The sequence below is a fragment of the Malaya genurostris genome, chromosome 3 (genome assembly GCF_030247185.1).
Source record: "Malaya genurostris strain Urasoe2022 chromosome 3, Malgen_1.1, whole genome shotgun sequence".
Lineage (NCBI taxonomy): Eukaryota > Metazoa > Arthropoda > Insecta > Diptera > Culicidae > Malaya > Malaya genurostris.
This window is the reverse complement of record NC_080572.1, coordinates 229,875,903-229,895,996: the sequence shown is the minus strand read 5'-3', so window position 1 is coordinate 229,895,996 and position 20,094 is coordinate 229,875,903. Positions and strand designations below refer to the sequence as shown.

At 37.0% G+C, this 20,094-nt stretch overlaps 1 protein-coding gene across 8 annotated transcripts in view; it reads left to right on the top strand.

Moving 5' to 3' along the window:
• The first annotated feature begins 6,944 nt into the window (after positions 1-6,944).
• LOC131436269 (uncharacterized) overlaps positions 6,945-20,094 on the top strand; it is a 37,379-nt gene continuing 24,229 nt past the window's right edge. For 3 of the 8 annotated variants that reach the window (XM_058604896.1, XM_058604892.1, XM_058604897.1), the window contains exon 1: positions 6,948-7,170. The gene's annotated coding sequence lies outside the window, so the exon portion shown is untranslated. The other 5 variants (XM_058604894.1, XM_058604899.1, XM_058604893.1 and 2 more) reach the window with 4 other exon arrangements.

Genomic DNA, 20,094 nt, shown 5'->3' with positions numbered 1-20,094 from the left:
TTCAGCATTTCATTTAAAATATCCAACATAGACATAGCGAATGTTTTGATAATATCAACCGAACAGTTTTCATTACGAAATAAGTCGGCACATTAGGAAATAATTTTTCGGAACAATCACCAATTTGTTATATTTTAGCGAGTCGTTCGGTAAAGAATATGCCGAACCGGACTGTAAAACGCAAAAATATTTCACAAATTATACGCCATAGTATTTTTCACTGACACTATGATGAAAACCTTCTAAAAATAAATTTTTGGGGGTCACTAGCTCTACCTATATTGAACTGTGCGAACTGTTTACCATCGGTACACCCATTGTATTATGTAAATGTTTTTTTTGCTAGTTGGTTTCTCCCGATTGTCTACACAGATCAGCTGCTTGCAGGAAAGCTTCGTGTAAAATTTTCAAAGTTAATCGTCTCAATAAATTATGGGATTGCGTTGATAATATATTTATCTCATTTTTTTGGCGATGTTTGAAGGCAACAATTCATTATTTTAAATGTTGATTGGAAAAGTGACTTCTCATGTACGTAAAACCGATTATTGGTTTGTGGTATACTGTAATATTTATTATCTTTAGTTTGTTTTTCAAAAGTATACAAAATGTTTAAAAAGTGCATTATCGGGCACGATGTAAAATGAACTTGTAGTTATCTAAGCAAGTAAATATCAAATGAACGACACAGGCAATTTTTGTGGAGAATTAGGCCCAAATCTGTATTTATTTTTGGTAATATTTGACTAATCTGTATCCTGCATGAGATCCGCATCGTCATATTCAATTCAGTACATTACAGATAATTCTCTATGAATGGCAACTTTGTTGGCAAAAGAAAATATAAACACAGTCTAGATGACAGACTGGATGTTTTTGGTAGGGTAACGTGGCAACATTGGTACAATACCCTTATTTGTCGGGTCTTCGTTACACTTTACTGACTAATATCGTTAAAATGGGCAATTCGAAGAAACTTCGGTTTAACTGAACGATCGTCAGAAAAACTTCTTGACAGCACTACCCATCAATTATATCAGTTTTTATATCGACTGAGTCGGACGTAGGTTTAACTGAACGACCTAGGATAGCACCAGGCAACTATATATCCGCTTTCGGAGTCAGTTTTGGACCACCTCATAATTGGTTGAAATTGGTATAAGCACCCTTTCAGCAGGCGGTTCTATTTTGTTGGTCGTTGAGCGCTTGTTGAACGACATACTGCACGAAATATTCGTTCAGTTTGCTGGAACGGTTTGCTGTTGTTTTTTCTTTTGCAAAAATAGTGTCAAAATTAGGTATTACCTAATTTGTTGTTATTCTATATGAAGGTGAAGTATTGTATAGTTATGTAATGTTAGTTTAAAAAAATAAGTGGTAAAAGCTTCGGAAATTCTCCGGTAAAACCAGTCCAACGGGGCTCCAACTCCTCATATTAAAAATGGCTCAACAATGGACCTCTGTCTGCCGGGGTTGTTGAATGAAAAAAATGGCATTCGGTACAACGGTCTGTTTCAAAATCGGCAAACGAAGGCCCCGTGTTGGCCTCCCGTTGAACGATTGATTGGACTTTTATTGCCGTTTTTCATTGAAAAACACTGGTGGCGTGGATTGCTCTGGTTTTGCACTTTCGAGCAGAAACAGCAATGAAACACTGTCAGAATGTTGCATTTCTGCTCGAAAGTGCAAAACCAGAGCAATCCACGCCACCAATGTTTTTCAATGAAAAACGGCAATTGTAATATTCACTGGCGGTTAACAAAGATTGCGACAAGATAGCAATAAAATGCCGCAAAGAGAGCGAAAAAAAAGTGCCGCCGATATCAAAAAATGGCTTGATGAGTGTTATCCAGACTCTGCACCGGGCGAAGCAACAATTCGTAAGTGGTTTGCAAAATTTCGTACTGGTCATATGAGCACCGAAGACGATGAACGCAGTGGACGTCCAAAAGAGGCTGTTACCGATGAAAACTTGAAAAAAATCCACAAAATGATTTTCAATGACCGTAAAGTGAAGTTGATCGAGATAGCTGACACCCTAAAGATATCAAAGGAACGTGTTGGACATATTATTCACGAATATTTGGATATGAGAAAGCTTTGTGCAAAATGGGTGCCGCGTGAGCTCACAATCGATCAAAAACAACAACGAATTGATGATTCTGAGCAGTGTTCGGAGCTGTTGAATTGCTCCCTTATTCACCGTATTCTCCAGATTTGGCCCCCAGTGACTTTTTCCTGTTCTCAGACCTCAAGAGAATGCTCGCTGGTAAGAAATTTAGAAGCAATGAAGAGGTAATCGCTGAAACTGAGGCTTATTTTGAGGCAAAGGACAAATCGTACTACAAAAATGGTATCGAAAAGTTAGAAGATCGCTATAATCGCTGTATCGCCTCTGATGGCAATTATGTTGAATAATAAAAACGAATTTTGGCAAAAAAATGTGTGTTTCTATTAAACGATACGAATTTTTCAGCCGAACTGTTACATGCAAATTTGCAACTTGGCACCTGTCGTTCTAACGCTTATTATTTCGTTATTCTGCGGTGGTTTCGTCGCATTCTATGCCCCGCTGAAAACCGCAATATATACATATTGTAGCCAGCGACGAACTAATAAAATGTTCTCCAGTATCGGGAGCTCCAGATGTACTGGCCAAAAATCGTACATGAAGTAAAAGAACGTTAAAGTCCTAATTTGAATATCTATATGAGTTGAAAGATAGAATGCAATCAATCGAGATGATCTCTAGCAACTATGAGGCTCTATGCCATCGTCCGGGTTTCCACTCAAGCCAAATCCGTATATAATTGGGGTCGGATATGCTATGAAATCGAACCTGAAGAACAAAAGAAATCCTTACCACACCTCACCGGTATTAAAATGAACAACATGAGTGTTCCTGTGTGGATGCTTGCAATATCGTTACTAGTTATTTCGACAGCTTTTTGTGAGATCTTAAATTGAAAAAAAAAAACATTTTTCGTAATTCACTATAAAACATATGATATTTAAAACAACGATTCAAACATTTTTTATATATGTGTTCTTCAATTGTGATTCAATTCACTATTTTGTTATAGAGCTACGTTTTTAGTTATAATATTGTGATCAAAGATCGTGCCAAAAAAGACTTATTTGGAGAATATTAGTGGTGGTAAAAATATGTTATTTAAAACTGGATGCATATGCAGAACGTTTCCTGTTTCAATAAACGAGTGAACTCTCATCTGAACTCTGAATAAATCATACAAATACTAGGACCAATTGTATGTATGCTCCGTCATAAACCATAACAATATAGTCGAGTACGCCCAAGCAAAATTTCATAACATATTGCTAGGAGGCATAACAGCTCAACATAAACTGTTATGCACAGATAAGTATAAGACGAAATGTAAAGAAAAATTGCTTTGAAATGTTCGATTTGTTATTCAGTTTGTTTGAAATTTGTATTGTAATTTAGAAGTCTATTGACTATGACTATGACTATGACGAATATCAATGTCGGAGAGGTTCAATAGATGGACGGAATATTGGAAATACCTAACAAAACAAGGAACAGTTCAAACTTATCGATTTATTCTAGTCGATTTTCAGTGTTACTAATCAATTGTCACATCCGAACTAAATTTGATACCATGACTACTGGATATGCACCGACTACTGGAATCATCTTCTACTTTCATTTTTTTTCAAGTTTACGTCTTTCATTGGCTCAGGTCTAACACTGAATACCTTGTTTGTTCCGCTGCATAGTCCATGCATGACTAGCTTTTGGTGCGGTGTGATACAAACATAACATAAAGCATTTAATTGCAGTTAGACGCGTCGTTGAGAACGGATTCGAATAGAGCTGTGTATGCCCGTGCCATTTCATTTGAAAATGTAGCTGAGGTGCATATGGTTTAAGGGGATTTTTTTTTATAAAAAAGAGAGTGTGTATCATGCCGAATGTAGGATTATATGCGCATCACTTGAATGACGACGGTGCTTGTGGTTCTGTTGTTGGTCAGGTATTTGCAGTTGATATTGTTACATTGAAGACATTCTAGTAAAGTGGGTTGTTTTGGATGTTTAAAAAAAAAATAAGTAAACTACTTTTATTTTTAGATATAACTAATTGGTCTAGGATAATCGCATGCGTGACGTGATAATGTATTGTTTAGTATTGTCAAAATGTGAAAAAGATCTAAAGGATTCCGGTTTTGATATTTTATTTATTCAGAAGGGTTTTGATATTTTATTATCTGTTCGTAAGATATCTCTGCTATGCAAGTTTAGCAGTTGTCGTTTGCTGGAAAATATGAAAAATCTGAAAATATCATTGGGCAGCTTTTCGATGTAAGGTTTTGCTTCGACTAAACAAGTATTTTAACCGTACAAAACGTCTAATGGTCGGTTCCCAAGTAACAAATTCAAATAATTTAAATGCCTTACGGTTTTGATTATAATTTATAGGAGTTTTGTAATTGATTTTTCAATCACTACCTGTTTTTCGACAACTATAATAAGTGTCTTTTTTGACAAGTAATATCATAGTTTTTAAAGCTTCTATAAAACCCTTTACCTATACTAACATCTAAAAAGAAAACAATTTGTACTAGAATAAAACCATGCAAACACTTAATATTGCCTTAAAACATTTTCTTTAAAACATTATTGTCAGTTAAATGCATTCATAAATCTAGTTTTGTGTGTGTGCATGTTCATTGGATGACAGTTTCACTCAGAGAAAATTAGTTCTAAAGTACATTTATGACACATTAGTTGTAGGCTACACAGATAAAAATATTCTGTGAATTTACATTTATTTGCATGCACATATTTGGAGCAGGTAATTGAATGGAAAGTTACATTACAAAGCTAAGCGATTTGTAAATATACAGTCTTGTTCAATGAAAAAGTAAATGCATTTCAATGTAATTTTACATCAATCATGGTTTTAAATCAGATTTTCGTTTCAACTGACGTCTGTTTAATAGCACTATTGGTTTACATGTCGTGTAAGTTTCATCTTTTCTTTCTGTGTATTTGATTTATTGTTTCTTAGGTTCAGTGTAATTTGCATTAAGGGAAATTTCATGGCCGCCATTATGATGTCGCAGCATTTATTGACATCAAATAAACTTCAAAATGCAGAAACGACGAAATATGATGGACTTTCATGATTCATTTTCAGAACATATGCATGCAGAAGTTTTAACGCCACGAAATAGCTTTATACAAAAATGACGATGAATCGGAAAAAACTATTTTCATAAATCATGGAGATTTTTACAAAAACCGCACTTATTTCAAGGCGATTAGTTTTAATTCTTATTTTTATTTACGTTCGGAAAAAGCCTCAAACTCGTAATTAAAATCTCATATATTCTTACTGATTGCATTCAAAGCAGATTTGACACACACACCGTCAAGAAAAATATCATCAAAACGACAGTTTATTCAAAGCGGAATTAATTCCATCCGAATAAATTTAATGTTAATTGTAAAGTTGGTTTCAAAATTTTCTTGAATTTGAAGTTTTAACGCTGGTTTATGCTGATTCTTCATTTTGTTTTATAAGCCTTATGAAGAATGGTCCACTTGGCAGGAACAAGCTCTTATAAAGGTTATCAGTAGACTTTCGTAGAGTTTAAAGTATTAATGCAAGATTTATATATATGTTACTTGGGATATACTACCCTTGTAACATTTTTATGTTGGGACAACTTTATTTATACAAGTTGCAACAAAAATATTCTCATATGTCACCGCAACAAAATATAAGGCTTGAGTAAAATTTGAACCATACCGGCCGTGCACAGTCAGATCATACACCAAGTTCTTTCCTACCGGGAAGTCTTCTGAGTTATGTTTCATCATATTAGCAGTAGTTCAGTTGGCAGAACGATTCTCCCGGATTCTAGAAGGTTGCGAATTAATAGCTGTCTCTGTCATATTTCGTTATTTTTATTTTATCAGTCCTATTTTGAGTATGTTTTTCCGTCGGATAATGGGGAAAAGTTCCACATTGGGGGTGTTTTCTTGAGGCCTATGAGGACAAATCTGTGGATTTTTCTGGGACGAACAACTGACAGTATCATACATATTAATCTCACATTTATTCGAAATAAAAACTGCTAACCATTTGTTTTGTTATATGGGAGTAAACTAAAATGAGCGGGTGCATAGGCTTTACGAAATTAACTCGAACAAAGTAATGAGTTCAATATATAAATAAAATTTAAAGTGAAATGCAAATTACAAATAAGTCTTTTGATAATACTGCAGTCTAAAAATGGTTAGAATTCGGGTGAAGATGGTTGCAAGAAATAATTTGAATCCAGATATAAACTAAGGGAGGGACGAAGTTCTTCGAGACAGCCAGTAAATAATAAATCTGTGAGTGAAACATCATTGAGTCTTCAACATCTTTCAAACTGACAAACTCCAGCTTCCTTCAAAGCTTGTTACAATAATGGAGCAGCCCACTGTTCACATCCCATGCATCGATGATGCACAAGCGTTCCACCATCGCTTCCTCTAGCCCTCTTACCGAGAATGCAATTCATTGTTGGCATACCGGCTCCGCTGCGTTTTGTTTTCATGTTTACTTCGTCAACCTGATATTCCGTTCTCCGCAGACCAGTCGTCAATTGCCATCACCATAGTTTCGGGGTTTGCTGATGGGACGACGAAATCCTTTCGGGTGCACCAAATCTGATGGTCCTGAGGGATCAACAATAACAACCACCGACGACGGCTACAACGACGATAACGGCGACAACGATACCGACGACGACGACGACGCCGCCGCCGCCGAGGACGACGACGACGACGATGCAATGCAGCGAGCCCTCCGTACCGAGTATGGGTTTGGGCATGGCCGTAGGATGAGCACGAACCATCATCGGGTGAGATGGTAGATATCCTGCACTTGCAACCAGTAGCTCCTGCCATATATAAATGTGTGCAGTAAGCTGACTCTCGCTCGACTACTCTGTTGTAGCTCATGTAATGCAGTGCAATTCGAGGTGCAGTGCAGTAAAAACGTCCCGCGCCGAGGCTCTGGTAGAGTTTGCTGAGCTGTCAGCAATTTTTGCTGTGCTGTTTTTTAGTTCCGAACCAAAGGGTTCCACATGTGATTCTATGGATTCGGTGACAATGTGACACACAGAGCCTATGGTTAGTTGTATCAGTGCATCATGTTGATGTCTCTGTGGGTGTATGTGTGCCGTGTGCTGTGCAAAACAGTGCCGAATATGGGTGAACTTTCTACCCGATAGTCGCGCGTGGAGTGATTGCCTCAAACCTGCCAGACCAAGATAGGCAAAAAGTGTTGCTTCCCCGTGAATGCAGCAGTTTACAAAAATTGTTATCACAAAGAAAAACTTTGAAGGTCACGTGTACCTGTTAGTCGCCGGATGGTTCTGGATAAATGTACCCGCGAAAGATTTCGGTTGAGAGAACTGACGATACGATTTTCCGCACTGATTTAGTTTTATCTAACAAAAAAAAAAAACAGAGGAATATGTGTGTATACAAAGTGCAGTTAAAACGAGATATATGTGCAGGACGACGTTGGTTGCGCCAGGATTTAGGCCGTAGTTAGTCACAGTCAGTCGGGATGGTTGTTTGCATACAGCATAGTAAATACGGAATGTCATGCTCGGTTCGCTGGTGAAGGATTATTCCGTATGGTTTGATTCTACCAAAAAAAAAAAATGTTTATTTGCTAACTGCACTCGCTAACTGCAGAAAATCAAGCGACTGAATAAAAAGTGAAAGTAATTTCATTTCAATTGCATTCGAATGCGAATGTTTCAGTAATGCGAAGTGATGTATTGCAATTTTTTCGAGCTTGTGCTGTGAAATTTTGTGTGCAAGTAAACAGAGCGTTTTTTTGTATTGGTGTTTACTTACATGACATCATCGCGTTTGTTGATTCCATAGAAAGTCGCCACTGTAAATTTATAGAAGTAAATCAGGTGGTTCCATTCAACGGAGAAAAACAATGGAGGCGCATTATGGTTCGTTTCGTTTTATATTGCGGTCAATTGTTTTTTTTTTTGTTACATCAAAAATATTTTATAATTGATGTTGATGGAATGAGGTCAATAAACGACTTGTAAACAACAATCTATGCCATATACTTGTATCTTGAAAAATTGAGCAAATTATACTTCTTGGACTGACATTCCAGAAATCTGAAAAAAATGATTCTATGGAATTCACCCCATTTCCATCGTTTACAGGAAAGTATGAAAACAAGGAAAAGTCTATTTAACATGACATGATGACGACTCATGAAGTTTTTTCCCTTGTGTCTCAGAGTAGATGATCGAAACGGTTATGAGGACTGGAATTCGTTCCAGTGAAGTTATGCAATCATTGAGTCATATTTATTTGTGTACCCGAAAAACTGTGTACCCGAAAAACTGAACTCTGCTGGCAACATCACAGTGTCAGTAGGATCGTAATGCAATGCAATTATCTTGAACACTCTTGAAACGGCTCCGAGTTCTGTCGAAACAGAAAGTCATGGTCCGCATCGGAATGTGACACCACGCTTTTTTTTTTATCAATATTATACATTATTATGGATACTAATGATTAAGTGGAAACTTGATGAACATATTTTGTAAATGCGCATCTTTTCGGATGGAAGCTCGGTTACATCTGCATATTAATGTTGGTCATGAGCATCCAACACAAGAACGTGCTGTTCGTTCAAACATCAAAATCTCTATCAAGTAAACGGGAAAGCATGTTGACGTAGAACGACGTAGAACAGGACTAGACAACTTGCTTCCTTTTACTAGAAGAATGACTTTTTATTTTTGTGGATCCCTGTTGTGAACTTGAAATGCCTCTCGTCCAATATTGCCAGAACTGAAGCAAAGGTGATAAATATTCAATGTAATTTCTGTTACAGTTTATATCAATATTTTACTCGATTGAACTTGATTATATGGCCGGATGTTCTTGCTGGAAAGCGCTGGGTCCTCAAAACCCACTATGGCCTTCTTAACAGCAATAATATGAAAGCTATCTGATAATCAAATTCGGATCTACTGTAAGTAAACCCGCGTACATTGGTAATGCCTTGAACTGATGGTGGCTTCAAACATACATACATAAGGAGTGTATCGAAAAGTAGTTAGCAACATTGATTATTGAATTAAAAAGCGAAAAAAAAACATATTTTGACATCAGTTTTCGATGTATTGTAGAAAAATTACAGTTTTATGCATTTCACTGATTAGATTGAAGAAAATCCTAGTTTCTGTGAAACGCTCGCACTTTGGACTTGACATTCTTCATTAAATTCTGCACAGCTACTTTTGTGACTTTTCTGGTGGCAGATGTCCAGTTTTTTTGAACTCTTGCATGTTTTGGGACACTGTACCTTCCTTCCGAAAGTGCCGCTTGACAATTGCCCAATATCTTTCCCCCCAGCGTGTTGGGCTGAAGCCAAATCCGACCAAAAGAGAGGAGGAGCCTTATGTTTTCTGTATAGTGGCAGCATTCTCTTCTTCAAACATTCTTCCTTCAATTACACCTTGGCCTTAATTGTGCCCTTCGTGAATAAAATCGACGACCGCAAACCACAGGCACAAATTGCTTGCCAAACCAACACCTTCTGCCCAAACTTTTCCATCGCCACCGTGGTGTCAGCGTGGTCCAGGTCCTGGTACACCGATTTCGTATAATATTGCGGTCCGGGCAGCGCTCGAGAGTCTTCCTTGGCGTAGTTTCGTCGTCGATCAGGATGCATCCGTCTTTATTCTGTAGAATCCGGTTATACAGTTTTCGCGCTCTTGTTTTGGCCTGAACTTGCTGTACCAGAGACTTTTTCGGCACCTTCTGATTCTTGTACGTTTTCAGGGAGTTCCGAACTTTGATCCGTTGAATCATCCCGATGCTGGTGTTGAACTGCTTGGCCAAATCTCGCGTCGACGCCGATGGGTTTTTCCTGATGTACTCAATCACTTTTAAATCCCGGCCGGACTGGCTGGGACCCGTTTTCCTACCGGATCGGGGCAAATCCTTCGTGGAAAGGGTCTTACCGAACTTCTCGATAATATTTTTGACACTGGTGTGGTGCACCCGTTTTGCAGTTTCGTTGTACGTGACACCACTTTCTGAGCACCAAATGTACAGAATTTTCTTTCGCGTTTCCGGATCAATTCGACTCATCATTGAAACGATAAACCGTACCGAAACCAATCGATTGCGCAGCTGTTATTGACATGTAAACAAACATGTCACCGCAAAACACGCTGCAAAAAATTAAGCCATTTCAGAGTAATAATGTTTGAATGTTGCTAACTACTCATCGATACACTCCTTAACATACATAAATACATACATCGACGACACGACCTGCCACTCGTCTATAAAAACTGTATCGCAAATTTAACTACCCCCCAGTAACTGGTAAAGTCAAATCGAAAACGCTAGTAAAAATATTTAAACTGGCAGCACAAGTTAATATATTATTGATTTTGAATAACAGTTACCATGGCTTTGGTTACTGCATGATGAAGGTTAGATGATAAACAAAATAAACTGCGGATCGGTTATTTAATTACGGAAAATTTTAATGGATTTACCGACTGTAACGAGTAGAAGATCCTCTTCTCACGATAAGTAAAAACTGAGAGGGATACAGCCAGGAGTTGAAATGCGAATGAAATCAGTTGTTTTAGATTGTTACTATATCAGTTATTGAAGTCTTTTATCTCAATTTTTCTTTTACAATAACTGAAATTCGTTGCGGCCAGGTCTAACATTTCGACCGTAGTGGACATTATGACGCATAACCCACTGCTGAGTTGGAACAGTTGTGTTATGACAGCTCGGCGCAAACCGATGAGAAAGACATGGATATGACCTACAACGAGCTGAGCGTGGCCAGGCGACAGCGGAGTGCGCTGCGGTTCCCACATAATGTTCGACAAAATGATTTCTCTGTTTGGAAAGATTTCTCCAGTAACCCTCGAGTGGTGACCGACATGGTGAAATACTACGCACTCAGCCGACACGAGGCGATTCTAACACCGGTACCTCACGCCAAAAATCAACAACCCAGAAGATGGGGTTTCTTGTACTGGGCTAACAGTTCAAGTGTATTGATGAATAGCTGGAAGTAGTTAATTCGTCGGGAAACGATAAAACGACCGGTCTGGTTCATTGACCATAGGAAGTGTCTATCATCCATTTCAATTGGAACGGATCGCTGAATGAGTCCTCCCGCTACGATGAATTGAATTGTATTCGGAATACCGCCAGCGAGACTACTCTTATGGTAATTGTTTCAATACATCAACGAGAGCGAGAAATACTGCATCTTAGTCAGTTTTCCGTTATCGGAGGAAATTTTTGTTTTTGGTTAGTGAACTAGTGAATTATCTTCGATAGAGGAATCTACAGAAAAAGTCTTGTGTGCAGGGTTACTTCGATATAGATAAAACTACGGAAGAGTGGCAAACAATATTGGGCGCAGAAAGTTGGGTGAGCATTGGCCATGAATCTAAACATCACACGAACAATTATGTATATCTCTATCTGATTACTTTTGTTATATTAGAAATAAATGCATATTTATGATGTTCGAAGGTTGTTTCATTTCAATCGAGTTCAATCCAATGCAGTTCTGCTTCGTTATCAAAAAAATCCGTCGTTTGCATAAAATTTAACACTAATGGAACGAGGATTCCACTGCTTCCTCAAAATGTTTGTTTATTTATGTTGGGGCTCCTTGGTAACTAGTTCGTAGCTACTTAAACAGTGTTGCTCGAGAAGATTATTTTTATCATTAACAAGGGGTCTCCATATTTTTGGTAACTGGCGGTAAATCGTTAACGGACAATATTAATGCTGATTTTCCTTCGGAGTGGCTGGTCGTGTCGTCGCATACATATTTTACTCGATTGAACTTGAGTTCTGGGTTTTATCGAACAGTTCGTTCTCCTGTTGGACCCTTTCCTACTATTACACCGACTGTGATTAATAAGACATGTTTTAAATTAAAACCTGTTTGAATCCACCTAGTGGTGTAATGATGCCTTTCTCATGTATAATATTGTGGTATTCTATTCAAAATTTTTCTCTTCGATTTTTGAAAGAAACCAAGGAGTTGTTTGTGCATTTACTAGTATAACATACATAATGAAACAGTGCTTTGCTCGCAAAGGTCATAATTAAGAAAACGAAGTGGGTTTACTATTATATGCACTTCCGGCACCGGAACCCGAGAACCGGTATAATCGAGGTCGGTTCGTACGTACGTATTCAAATTTTGAAGATTTTATACAATTTTGCCATCGCACTCTTAATGACGATTTAAATGTTTGTTGTATCCGAAAATATGCAGTAATTTTTGGTAGGACCGTAAGACCTTTCATTTGACCCTGAGATTGGGAATAAGGGTTTTGAGTCTAGTTTACCACATTTTTTAGGGTTTTTGTTTCGCCACTTCAAGTGACGGTGTACAATATTTAACACACTTAACCCTATTACCTCTGAACCGGAAGTCGGATCCAGATGAAATTCAGAAATTCCGTATGGGACCAGAAGACCTTTCATTTGATTCTAAGTTTGTGGAAATCGGTCAAACCATCGCTGAGATCCATTTTGGTATATATTACTACTATTTCTGGTGCTTCCGGAACCAGATACCGGGAACCAGGATAGCCGGAATCGGTTTGTTTAGTTGCCTACTGATAATGACAACCGATTTCTGTAGTTTTGAGACAAGTTTATGAATTTTTTTACGTTTTTTGTTTCGCCGGTTTAAGTGACGGTGTACAATATTGAACACACTTCACCCTATAACTCCGGAGCTGGGAGTCGGATCCGGATGAAATTCAGAAATTCCGTATGGGACCATGAGACCTTTCATTGAATCTAAATTTGTCAAAAACGGTTCAGCCATCTCCGAGAAAACCTAGGGAGATTATTTGACACATACACACACACACACAGAGAGAGAGAGAGAGAGAGAGAGAGAGATTGCTCCGCTCGATGAGCTGAGTCGAATGGTATATGACTAATGTTTACTAGTCGATTTTTCAAGTGATTGCATAACCTCTCTATATGAGAAAGGCAAAAACTCTACGGACCTGATAGAATTCCTTCAATAGTACTGAAAAAGGTCTTGAACGGCCTTGTCTCACCACTGATAATGCTGTTCAACACAAGGATGCGAAAATTTGACATTTTTTTAAACTGTCGCCAAGCATAAGACAGTCATTGCCACCGATACGCGCAGCTGCTACGTTCAACAGTACCCAATCGGTCCCGCCATCTCCGAGAAAAGAGAGCTAGTTCCGTTTTTGAGTTTTTGACCTCTATCTCTGAACTCGAAAGTTAGACCAATAATTTGGTACAATTTACGTTTGGTTTGTGAAAATCGGATTGTGAGCTCTGAAAAATGAAGTGATTTTCTTTTTATAGATTATAGATTTGGAGTACTGTTTTCAGTAAATTCAAGTCTTTTTTGCGTATGTTATGTGAATTGAATCGAAGTTGATCAACGGATCTTCAACATCACTTTTCAAATTCCACTTAGTCTTCAGTGAATGAATTCTAATTGGTTGAGTATAGCTAAAGATAATCTATATCTATATCGGGTATACATCTACTTCACTTCTCTTTCGTCACTTCCATCGACTTCAAAAACAATTATTTGGGCTCAGTGATGTCAATTTTCTACTCTACGTTCGACAGAATTTTTGCATCAAAATATCAAAATCAAATAAGTGCACTTACTTTTCTCAGTGACGGCTGAACCGACTAGAATTACAGGGTGATTAGTGTAAAAATTCCTATTTCAAATTACTTCCTCAATTTTCTCAGAGATGGCGTGACCGATTTTAGCAAACTTAGCTTCAAATTACAGGTCTCATGGTCCCATAAAAAACTTCTAGATTTCAATTTCAATTAAATGAATCTCACTATCTTTTCTCAGCGATGGACTGACCGATTTTTACAAACTTAGGTTGAATAAAAGGTTTTATGGTCCCATATTGCGGAATTACAGGGTGAAGATTGTTAAAATATTTATACCGTCTCTAAAAGCGGTGAGTAAAACACGTGAAAGAATTTCTAAGCTTGCCTCAAAACTATTCCAAGAGTTAGTCATTGTCAGTAAACGGCCAAACAAATTAAATGCGGTTTTCAATTAACGACCTAATATTGTGACTATAGACTCAAAAATGGATCCCAGTAATTTCTGTCGAAACGACTTCGATTATACCCGCTCCCGGATTCCGGTTTCGGCAATACCTGCAATAGTGGAACTCACTTCGTTTACTGAGAGATGGTCTTACAGATCTGAAAACTGTTTCACTCTGTAGGTTATACTAGTTGATGAACTATTTTGCGAAAATCTACACATTTATATATGAGGATACGAGAGATATGAGAAAGGCATCATTACGCCACAAGGTGTTTTTTCCTTATGTATATTGTATATCTTTCTTGAACTCTGGTTATTCAAATCATGACTTATCAGAAAGACATAATTTGTGCAGCAAAATTTGCGCAAAGGGAGGGAAAGTTACTGTCTTACTCGTTCATGTCTAATAAGGAAGAACTTCTCAAGAGCGAATAGCGAGTTTTTAGATCGAACCTCAATACAAGTCAGCAACATTGGTCTAGTCAATGTATTTTAAGATCTGTGCTTACAAATATCTTGTCAATGACAATAAATAAATTAAAATTGCTCCATTCGTCTCATACCATCTTTGTAAAAAATCCTAGTATCCAAAGAATATGTCTGAAGTTGATATAGGGCCTACGGGAGGGTATTTCCTTCCCCTTCTGGGTTTCACTGACTTACAACAATGTTTCTCTGGTGGCAAGGCAGACTCACTATGGTCTTAGCCCGGCTGGAAAGACAAGTACAAAAAAGACTACTTCGTATTTCTGCAGCAATTATTATGGCTCGTGAAAAACAAATGTCTCACAAGGCTTGTAATAAATATTCTTTATATACGCATTCTGCAACAGTAGCCAATTAACAGAACGAATACGATTCAGAGTAATAATATAATTCCATGTACATAACCTGTATGTTTTCTCTCATGTTCATTGCAATATGTATGTCCAATGCGCATTCAGCAATTGATTCACGCCAGCTAGCCGTCTTAGTGAAGATTAACGGGGCTTTTCCATACTTCCACACAGTACGCAATTGGCACCATAAAAATTTCGCTTGAAAACGTTTCATTGATTATATTGTTTTGTGACATTCGTGTTTTCAATGCATCGCCATAGTTGCCTATAGTTGTTTTCAGCACAATAGATCCGAATTATTTATATACACTTTGCTTTCATACACTTCTGTTTAAACCCGATTATTAAGCGACAGGCAAAACGTGATTATGTCTACTGAGCGGTTCCATAGGAAATCACGTATTTTTTTAAATTTAATTCTAGTATTCTCATGTTTTTCTGAAAATTTGCATACGCTTTCTTCGTGACCAAAATTGACAGTTTTTATCATTACTCCACCATTTGGAGTCTTTCTTTTAGGAAGGGCATAAGAAAAAATACCTTGAAATTGTTCTTGAACATATATCTCGAAAAACGGTTGAACCGATTGATTAAGTGTCGTCGGCAATGTTTGAAGCTACTTTTGCATTTTTATTTTGTTTTGCAAATAAACACCTAAAATTTAAAGATTGAAATATAGCGGACAGAAAAGATATAATCTAGAAAATAGGTAGATGATTTTGTTCAAAAATTGTTTATATGTTTGTTTTATAATTCTCGACCCAATTTTATGAAAGCACACAAAATCTAAAAAGTTGCTAATCAAATTTTGCTATTCAAAAAACTTTCCTGTCAATTTCGTATGTTTTCGAATTTATTTTAATAAGAAGCTTATTTTCCTAGAAAAAAAACTTATTAAAGGAGAAATGGAATGGCTAAACTGATTGAAACTAGCTTAGATTTGTTTGAAAGCAACGTTTGGATCGTTAATCTAGTCATAAGATCAATTAGCTGTCATTTTCGGTTCCGGAAATATAATGGTATAAGTAACATAACCGACAAAACCCATTTTTGCTCTCCGCTCAATTCTCTCACTGATTCCTAGTCTGATTGTAACGAACTTAGACTCTTTTGGATTGTGAATCGAGTTCCAAGATCAATTAACTATCACATCCGGTTCCGAAGATGTAATGACATAAGTAACGTATCCGCCAAAATGAGTTTTTTTTTCTCTCCGTTCGGTTTTTTCTAGAGATGGCGGGAACAATTTCTACAAGCTTTGGCTCGTTTGAAAGCTACTTTTGGATTGTGGATCAAGTTTAAAGATCAAATGGCTGTCATTTATTGTTCGGGAGACATAAGTGACGTAACCGACAAAACGGTTTTCTGTTCTCCGTTTAGTTTTCCCGAGATGGTTGAACCGATTTTCACAAGCATAGGCTCGTTTGAAAGCTAATTTTGATATGTGAATTTGGTTAGAAGATCAAAAGGCTACCACTTTTGGTTTCAGAAATACACTTTTGCACTCACCCCGGGCGTAACGTATTTAGGGGGGCGGCAAACTAATCCTAGGGACCGTTTTTTTTTGCTCGCCCAAATCATCTTGGACTTTAGCTTTATTTTGCCCCGGGCGACAAATTTTCTCGGTACGCCACTGGTTATAAGTAACGAATCCGCCAAGTCGCGTTTTTTTTGTATTCGCACATTTTTTTTTTCAGAAAGTGACCAATGATCAAGTTCAAATGTACAGTTGCTGATGCTTTTGGTATTGCGACCTTAAGCGCTGAAGCTCGCTTTTCTGAACATACCAAAATAATTTTTGTTGTAAATAAGCCCAAATTCATGACAAAAATGATCTGAACGAGATATTTGTATTACACCGAAACCTCCATTTAGGAACTAAACGGGGGTTCGTAAATGGAGGCAGTTCGTAAAAATGTTTACGTTAGTTGGGGTTTGGTTCGTAAAACAAGTTCTGTGTTATGAATGCGGAAACCTCCAATCATATGGTTATTTTCGGAACGGATGTGATAAGTGGGCGCAAGAAAATGATGTTTGGGGTCGTTCCAAATTCCAAGATGGCGATTTCCGGTTTATTGATATTCCTTAAGAACCTCTACAAATTAGGTATTTTTGGATAGGATTTGATGGATAGATGCTGATAATCTGGAAGCAATAACAAATTTGTCGTGATGAGAGTTATTATAAATTTTTAGATTTTATCGCGTACACTAAAAAACTGTGGTTTGTATAACACTGAAAATAGAAACGCGTGACACACATTGACTTTAAGCAAAAGATATATGTTTGATGTCGCTTTTAAATATTAGATAAAGAATTTCAGTTGTTCAATATAATATTGAAATCATACAATGCCATTATAACTAGTGTTGCATTCAGTATCCGTCAACAAAGAATATTCACTGGCGGACACAAGCGTCCCAATAAGAATCGTTTCTCTTGCAAGCTCTCTCACTGAAAACCTGCACATACTGTCATTAATAATGTATGAGTTTCACTGAGAGATATATTCCGTCAGTTCAGTCTGATGCTCACTCAACATGATTGAAATCTCAGAGTAACGGTCAATTTCTAAAATTTCCGTCGTGATCGTCAATTGCAAGGAAAATTCGTTAAAAACAACGTTTTCTCGCAATCGCAATCCAATGAATCAATATGGAAATTGAAGCAAACCAAGTCTCATACCAGCGTATAGAAACATAATATCAAATTTTTGGATTTTTTTACATTACCGAAGATTTACTAACAAAACAAAATGAACACCAGACTTGCATCATCTTGTACGTTAGGTGATGTCAAAAAATGATTAGGAACATCAAAGTAGGCTTTATTACAACGATTAGTTATATTAATTGGTAGTTTTATAACGTTTGTAGAATAATAATCCCACCTGTCTTCACAAGATTGTTCATATTGCGAAATCATTTTCAATCATAGTAAGCAGTTCTACATAAAAATTAATGTGATCAAAACGTAGTAAAAATCACTGATTGTTGAAATTTTACCAATCATAGAGTGTGGGAAGTGTATTTGAAACAACTTTTGATTTAGTTTAGCGAGTAAAACATCATCCGAAACTTTTTCAGAGATCCCTGTTCTCAATTCTAATAAAATCACACCAGCATTGAACTGGAACGCACGTTACACTGATATTCGATTTGCTGGAGTAGCTAATACCACCATTACTATGGCAAAAAGTTGAGGATGGGAGTCTTTACGAGCAATCCAATGATACCAAACATTCCATTTTCAATTTATATTTCAAACAACTGTAAAAATTATAAACTGACCATTTCAAAACCAAACAGAGAATAACCGATCTCTTCTCTCATTCAAATCTTTTTACTCTCTGCGTGTTGCCACTCTCGCGTCACTATTGTTTGTGTTCGCCGTACGCTACCCATGGCATCAATTCGATCAACTTTGAATGACGATCATTTTTTTTCATGACGGAACTATTTCATATGCTTAGGCGTGTGAATGATGATCACGACTCAGTGCAACTCTTATCCATATACCTAAACTCACCATATTGATTTTTGAAACGCGCCTAAACATCATTTTCCGGCATCTAATTATCAAATCAGATCCGGAAATGCTCATATTGTAAGGGTTCTTAAAGAATATCAATAAACTGGAAGTCGTCATCTTGGATTATAAAACCACCTCAAACATCGTTTTTTGACATCTACTCATCAGATCCGTTCCGAAAATACTCATATTGTAAGGGTTCCTAAGGAATATCAATGAACCGGAAGTCGCCATCTTGGATTTCCAAAATACCTTAAACATCGTTCTCCGGAATGTACTCATCAAACCCGTTCCAAAAATACGCTAATTGTAGCAGTTTCCATGGATTATAAATTAGCTGAAAAGTAGGTTCCTTAAAAACGTTATTTGGGATTTGGTACGTAAAAACAGGTAACGCAAAAAAGTGTTCGTGTAATGAGACTATTTGAATGACAAGAGAAAGGCATCATCACACCACTAGGTGGTTTAAGAAGAGGCTCTTTGAGAGAGGTAATTAATAGAAGAGAAAGTAAACAAAGAGAAATTGTCACTTGCTTATACGCCCTTTTGAAAAATTAACCGAGAAATGACAACTTCACCACCCATCCCAGTAAACCTGTCAAATCGATGAACCACATAATGTGGATTGCTTTTCAATTCGACATTTGGTTTAAGAAATGTTTCTGTCACAATGGCAATATGAATTTTGTGAACTTTGACAAAATTTTAAAATTATTCTTCACTCGATTTTAAAGATCGAACATTCCAATTTAAAAAATTCAAATAATTATTTAACATCACTGTGAAATTTTAAATTAATTATAAAATTATTGCCAATTTACATCCAACTTCAAACACTCCAAAAAGTGATGAAGTCGAATTCATTCGGATGATCATTTCAAAAAGTTGATCTTGTATGTAGATCATTTTATTTTCCGTTATATAGCCTAAATGGACTTCGTTCAAAGAAGCGAATGGCATTGAAGGAATATTGGTAGGTAGATGTCTCCCTGTTATGCTAGTGTAACTGCCATTAGAAGAAGATGACGTGGCCGATCTACCCATTAATAAATTGTTTTCGTTAAAAGACGAACTGGAAGGCGTTCCTGTTTTTTGTTTGTTTACATTACAGGAATTAAGTGGTAGTTGTCTACCTGTTTTAAAAGCATAACTGTCATTAGAAGAAGATGATGACGAGGTCGATTTACCTGTCAATAATTGTTTTCGTTAGAAGACGAATTGGAAGGCGTACCTGTTTTTTGTTTTACATACGAAGAAATAAGTGCCTTAGAAGAATTAGGCGTGGCAATTGTATCGTTTTTTTTTTACTTTCAGGTATGTTCTGTAAATTTAAGGTCGTTGATTTGACTTGTTGACTAAGCGAACGAGCGTTTAAATTTTTTTCCCTAACAGGACGTTTCGAATAATTTGATTTATGATTTCCATCACAATTAGAACATGGAAATTTATCCGTGGTTCCATTCATTGGACAGACGTCTTTCGAATGCGATTTACCACAATTCAAACACCGTACACCGTATATGGGTATAATGAGCCTTTTGCCAGCATGTGGCG